The sequence below is a fragment of the Bos mutus genome, chromosome 18 (assembly GCF_027580195.1).
Source record: "Bos mutus isolate GX-2022 chromosome 18, NWIPB_WYAK_1.1, whole genome shotgun sequence".
NCBI classification, from domain to species: domain Eukaryota; kingdom Metazoa; phylum Chordata; class Mammalia; order Artiodactyla; family Bovidae; genus Bos; species Bos mutus.
The window spans coordinates 18,307,662-18,314,197 of NC_091634.1; positions in this window are offsets into that span (position 1 = coordinate 18,307,662).

Below are 6,536 nucleotides of genomic sequence, written 5' to 3' on the forward strand. Positions count from 1 at the left end.
AGCTGTCCTCAGGGCCAGGCTTTCTGATTCAGGCTGAAGCCAGCTGCAGCATGTTTGAGCTGCCCGCCCGAGGTCCCTGGGGGTGCTGCCTGAGGGCAGATAGCTGAAGTTCAGCCACAGAAGCCTGGAACATGATCCTCCTGCATTTCCTAAAGGTGGGTTTTCAGGAAGGCTGCTTCCCACCTGCCCCCCTTGATGGCAATGTTGGGGCCACAGGGAGGGTGAGACAGCCTCCTATTTAAATGCCAGCCCCCTCATCAGTTTCTTGAACCACTGCTATTAAGAATAATTTGCTACCTTTGTCTGTGGTCAGGCTGCAGCTGTGTCATTGAAATAGAGTCTTGACGGCCTTGCTTTACCAGAGTCTTGTTTTATGTAATAGCAACCTGTTTCCTTCTGGACAGTGGTCTTTGGGCTGTCTGCTACTAGGTCTCTCTGAACATCCCTAAGACCAGCCTTGTCACCCACTGGTTCTCTCTACACCCTCCATCCCCTCTGCAGAAAGGCCAGCTCTCCTGGGACTGACCCTCCTGGGTATCTGCATGTCAGCTGCTATCCACGCAGTGCCCCATGACACCCATCATAACCCCGCACCTCCCCTGTCCACTGCACACAGCCTGGCTCTGTGTTGGCTCCTCTGAGCGCTCTGGGCAGCAGGCCTATATCTGCTCAGGAAGCAGATACTAGTTACTCCCGTCTCCGGCTAAGCACCTGAGTGTAGCCTTACTGTAGCTCCTTATCTCGCCAGTCCCCAGGAAAGCCTGTCTCCTCTTCCAACCCATGAGAGTCCACCTGAGCTCCCAGGATTAGAGGGGGACACCAGGAAAGGGGATAAGCTGAGATGAGTCAGCAAACAAAGCTTGATCCCACGGTTGGCTGCTGGCATGTCTCTGTGATGCAACCTCTAACAGAATTCTCATAAAAGCACCAGTGTTCCCCGAAGTGAAAGCCATCACCAAGAGTTATAATCTACAAGGGCTCCCCTGGTGGCTCAGGGGTAAAGAATCTGCCTGCCAATGCAGGAGACACAGGTTTGATCCCTGATCTAGGAAGATCTCACATGTCACGGAGCAACTAAGCCTATGCGAGTGTGCGTGCTCAGTCCTATCCGCCTGTTTCGTGACCCCATGGACTGTAACTCTCTAGGCTCCTCTGTCCAGGGGATTTCCCAGGCAAGAGTATTGGAATAGGTTTTCATTTCCTACTCCAGGGGATCCTCCTGACCCTGGGATCAAACCCACGTCTCCTACATTGGCAGGCAGATTTTTTACTACTGTGCCACCTGAAAGTGAAGTCACTCAGTCGTGTCCGACTCTTTGCAACCCCATGGACTGCAGCTTACCAGTCTCCTCAGTCCATGGAATTTTCCAGGCAAGAATACTGGAGTGGGTTGCCATTTCCTTCTCCAGGGGATCTTCCCGACCCAGGGATCGAATCCGGGTCTCCCACATTGCGGGCAGATGCTTTACTGTCTGAGCCACCAGGGAAGCCCGACTTACACCAGGCACCACAACTATTGAGCCTGTGCTCTAGAACCTGGGAATGCAACTATAAACCCACACTGTACAGCCTGTGCTCCGTAACAAGAGAAACCACCACGATGAGAAGCCTGCGCGATCCTCTCGTAGCCCCTGCTCACCGTAATAGAGAAAATGCCAGAGCAGCAAGGAGGACCCAACACAGCCAAAAATAAAGAATTGTTTTTAAAAAGAGTCATGATCTATGTCTGTTTCTATTTCTGCTTTGCCAATAAGATCACCTATACCATTTTTCTGGATTCCACGTACATGTGTTGATATACGATATTTGTTTTTCTCCGTCTGACTTATTTCACTCTGTATGAAGGTCTCTAGGTCTATTCACATCTCTACAAATGACTCAATGTTTTTCCTTCTTTTGGCTGAGTCATATTCCCTTGTATGGATACCAAGGGGGAAAGGCAAGGTGTGGGATGAGTCAGGAAATTGGGAATGACAGCTATACACTACTGATACTATTAATATGTGTAAAATAGATAACTAATGAGAACCTACGGTGTAGCACAGGGAACTCTACTCAATGTTCTGTGGTTACCTAAATGGGAAGGAAATCCAAAGAGGAGGGGATGTGTGTATGTGTGTGGCCGATTCTCTTTGCTGTGCAGTAGAAACTGGCAAACATTGTAAAGCAGCTATATGCCAATAAAAATTAATTTTTAAAAAGAGTTATGATCTAAAAATCCCATGCGAAGTCTCATGTAAAGCACTGTTTTGTCCTGCTGCAGAAGTCTCAGGAAGGTGCGTGCTATGGCTGTGTTTCCCCGTGAGTCATGAGTACACCTGTGTTCTTAGAAACTTAAAACGTACAGGACAACTTTCTTTCTTTGTCATGAACATAGATCCAAGCTAGCTCAGTGGAGGCAAAGGCAGAGAACCAAACAGCATCAATAGCTTCCAGCCCGTGAGAGGCAGCCAGGTAAACTCACCTGAGCTTTTTCCCCAGCTGGAGAGGTGAGCATCTGTCTAGGTGGCTGTGCATGGTTTCTTCTATATCTCGTGGGTAAGCATTTCCTTCTGTTTGACCTTTGAAGTGCATCGGAAACCAAGCACCATGTGTCTCCTTTGTCCTGTTCCTTTATTTATAGAACAAGAGAGTGTAATCTGACAGGTTGGGGTTGAAATCTGTGGGCTTTCCCAGTTGTCATCATCATTTTTAAAAAAGATTTAATTTTAAAATGTTCTTTTAATTTTGCCTATACTGGGTGTTCGTTGCTGCGAGTGGGCTTTCTCTACTTTCGACGAGTGGGGACTACTCTTTGTTGCAATGCTCGGGCTTCTCATTGTGGGGGCTTCTCTTGTTTTGGAGCATGGGCTCAGTAGTTGTGGCACATGGGCTTAGTTGCTCTGAGGCACATGGGATCTTAGTTCCCAGACCAGGAATCAAATCTGTGTGCCCTGCATTGGCAGGCGGGTTCCTAACTACTGGACCACCAGGAAAATCCCATCGTCGAGTTTTCATTTAAATTTCTTTTTTCTTTTTTTCATCGAGTTTTAATGTATACATTCTAGCAGGGCCCCGTAATGTGAGCACAGCATATTTCAAGATATTTCTGTTATGGTACATCCAAGGATTACAGTTGGAAGCAATTGATTTAATTCCCCAATACCATGGCAATCAGGAAGCGTAAGATGTGTTTTGTGTGCAGTCAGGATGGGCTCTAAAGTGCATCCTTAGGCTCAGCAGCAGATCTGAGCCTGGGGCCTGAACTCGTGGAACCGCCATCCTGGGAGCCCTGACATCCTCAGGCATGGGTCCCAGCACAGTGTGGGACGGGAAAGCATCTTGACTGTGGAGGATGCTGCTGCATCTTTATGTGTCGGTACCTTTTGTTCACTCCCTGAAGAGCAGCAACTTTGCTGATTTTAGTTTAGTTTATTTTCCCACTATTAACATGTGTACATGTAAGTGTTTTCAAAGATGCTTACATTAGTGTCATGTTTTGCAGATAATGTATAACAGTAGGACTGGGGTGAGAATCTTTAGTGCAAAAGCTATTGCTCCTGGGAACGAAGGAAGTGCACGGCAGTGAGGTATGATAATTGATCCCACCACAGGCAACTTGTATCTCTGGAATTTCACCTTTGTCTTGGCACATATACTATTAGTAATTATTCTGATTAGAATAATGCCCTACATTTTTAAAGTGTGTAATTTGCACTTAGAGTCACTGTTTAACCTTCGTGGGAATGTTAGTTTGCAGAGCTCTGCTGATGCTACAGACCTCCAAAAGACCTGAGTGCAGGGGCATTCATCAGAAACCTGTATCAATAAATGATGAATGTTTGAGTCGAGGGCTGGGTAGTTTTCTAAATTCTTTTCTGAATCTGTATGTTAAAAAATTCAGAAGAAGCCATGCATCAGTGCCCCCAAGATTCTGGAATAATTGACTTGTGTAGTCAAGTAAATATAGTATAATTTCACACCCAGACCAACTGGCAGGGACAAAACCAGCAGAGAAGATGGCGTTCATGAATTTAGCTGAAATAGGCAGAGCAGACAGCCACATATTCCCATGTGTATTCCAGGGAATACCCAAGCCGCTGGGATAGGTGAAAAGGGGCTACAGGAGAAAAGGGTTCCACTGTCCAGGCAGTTTGGGAAGTACTAGGTCCAACCAGGTGAAACAGGTTTCTTGACCAATTGCACAGCTGTCCTAACTCAGTCCTCCATCCCTGCTCCCCTGAAAACTATGACAGCTTCCACTAGTGCCCTGTCCTTTTGTGGGATCTTAGTTCCTCAGCCAGGGATCAAACCCATGCCCCCTGCAATGAAAGCTCAGATTCCTAACCACTGGGCCAGCAGGGAAGCCCCTCCATTACTTTTTTAAAAATTCACCCACCCATCAACCATTTATGACAACGATCATTCGTGGCAACATACAATTGGGGGCGGGGGTGGGAAGGCTGCACCATGGGGCATGTGGGACCTTAGTTCCCCAACTAGGGATCGAACCTGCACCCCCTGCATTGCAAGTGCAGCTTTAACCACTGGACTGCCAGGGAAGTCCCCAGAGGGGACTTTTGAAAAGATGATTTGGGGACTTCCCTGGTGGTCCAGTGGTTAGGACTCAGCGCTTTTACAGCCGTGGCCTGAGTGCAATCCCTAGTCGGGGAACTAAGATCCTGCAAGCCGCCCAACACAGCCAATAGATAAATAAAAGATGATTTGGCATGCCATGCCCCGACCTCAAACCCTCCAAGGGTTTCCTGCCCCACTTGGAGTAGACTCCAGCTATAATCATGGCCCAAGGCCGGCCTGCCCTTGCATGGCCTCTCCTCTCCACTTTCTCTGTTCCACTCTCCTCCTTCCTAGAGGCTTCAGCCACCCTGGCCTCTTCAGTCTTTGGAAGGGCTCAAGCCCTTTCCTGCCTCAGGGCCTTTGCACTTGCTATTTCTCTGCCTGGAAACGTCTTCCCTCTGATCTTCTTTGTTAACTTCTCTTTGTCATTCAGATCAAAGCTCAAAACCACCTTTTTTTCTTTAATATATATTTATGTGGCTGTGCCAGATCTTAGTTGTGGCACTCAGGATCTTTAGCTGCATCATTTGAACTCTGAGTTGTGGCATGTGGGAGCTAGTTCCCTGAGCAGGGATCAGATCCAGGCCCCTGCACTGGGAGTGCGGAGTCTCAGCCACTGGACCACAAGGGAAGTTCCAAAACCACTTTGTGAGAGGTGTTTTCCCATCACCAGGTCTGTTCCACCTCACATCCCGCTGTTACTTTATATACCATGAAAGAAAGTGGTGAAAGTGAAAGTCATTCAGTCATGTCCGACTCTTGCAACCCCATGGACAATACAGTCCATGGAATTCTCCAGGCCAGAATACTGGAGTGGGTAGCCTTTCCCTTCTCTAGGAGATCTTCCCAATCCATGGGTCAAACCCAGGTCTCCCGCATTGCAGGAGGATTCTTTGCCAGCTGAGCCACAAGGGAAACCCAAGAATACTGGAGTGGGTAGCCTATCCCTTCTCCAGCGGATCTCCCTGACCCAGGAATTGAACTGGGGTCTCCTGCATTGCAAGTGGATTCTTTATCAACTGAGCTATCAGGGAAGCCCCTATATACCATGAACATGTATTATTTTCTTTCTAGTACTCATTGTTCTCTGAAGTTATATTATTAATTTATTGTTTTATTATCTCTCCCTGCCTGAATGTGAATCTCATGAGGAGAGATTGGTCAGTGTCTTGGTCTGTCCCATTCACACTGACCCTTTGCGTTTGGAACCACACCTGTGACTTGGAAGACTCTGTGAATACTTGCTGAGAAGCAGAATGAACTGCAGGCCCGTGTCTGTTAGCACCTGAGGAGTAGCGGAGAGCTGGCCATAGGCAGTCACTGAAATGTGATGTGCCCTTATACCATGTGCAGTGCCTGGCCCGGGTGAAAACCTCGCCATTGGAGCGTGTTCGGTATTTGGAAAATCGATTAGAACCTGAGGGCTCAAACCTGGCTCTGAATGTCTCACCTCACCCCCAGATCTGGATATCTCAGGGGTGGGTGTTGGGGTCAGGGGGGGCCCCCTGTGTCCAGCCACCTGGATCTGATTACAGGTGCCCTTTTCTGCAGTCTGTGCTACAGGCAGAGTCCTTTTTGGGTAACAGGCCCCCACATGGCTCTCTCACCCCACTGCTATTCCTGTCTCTGGGATTTTGCTCCCCCTTCTCCTTCTGGCCCCACCTCTGTAGGCAGGAAGGAACTCTCATTTCACCTACATAGCTCAAGAGGATTAGGCATCCTTGAGAGGGAGTGCTGAGCAGTGCAGGCTCAGGGACCCTGGCTTGGTACCAGTTTTCCCGAGCTGCTGTCTCACTGAGCCTGGAAATGTCTTCCAGTTCAAGGCATCCCCTTCATCTGATGAATGGTATCAGCAGGATTGATGGGGAAGGGAACAGTGGTGTCAGAGTCTGAGGGTTCCCCACCATGGAGGGTCCAAAAGGGTGGCAACCTTCTGACCAAAGGCTGGACGGACCCTGCTTGTCAGACAATGTGACTTC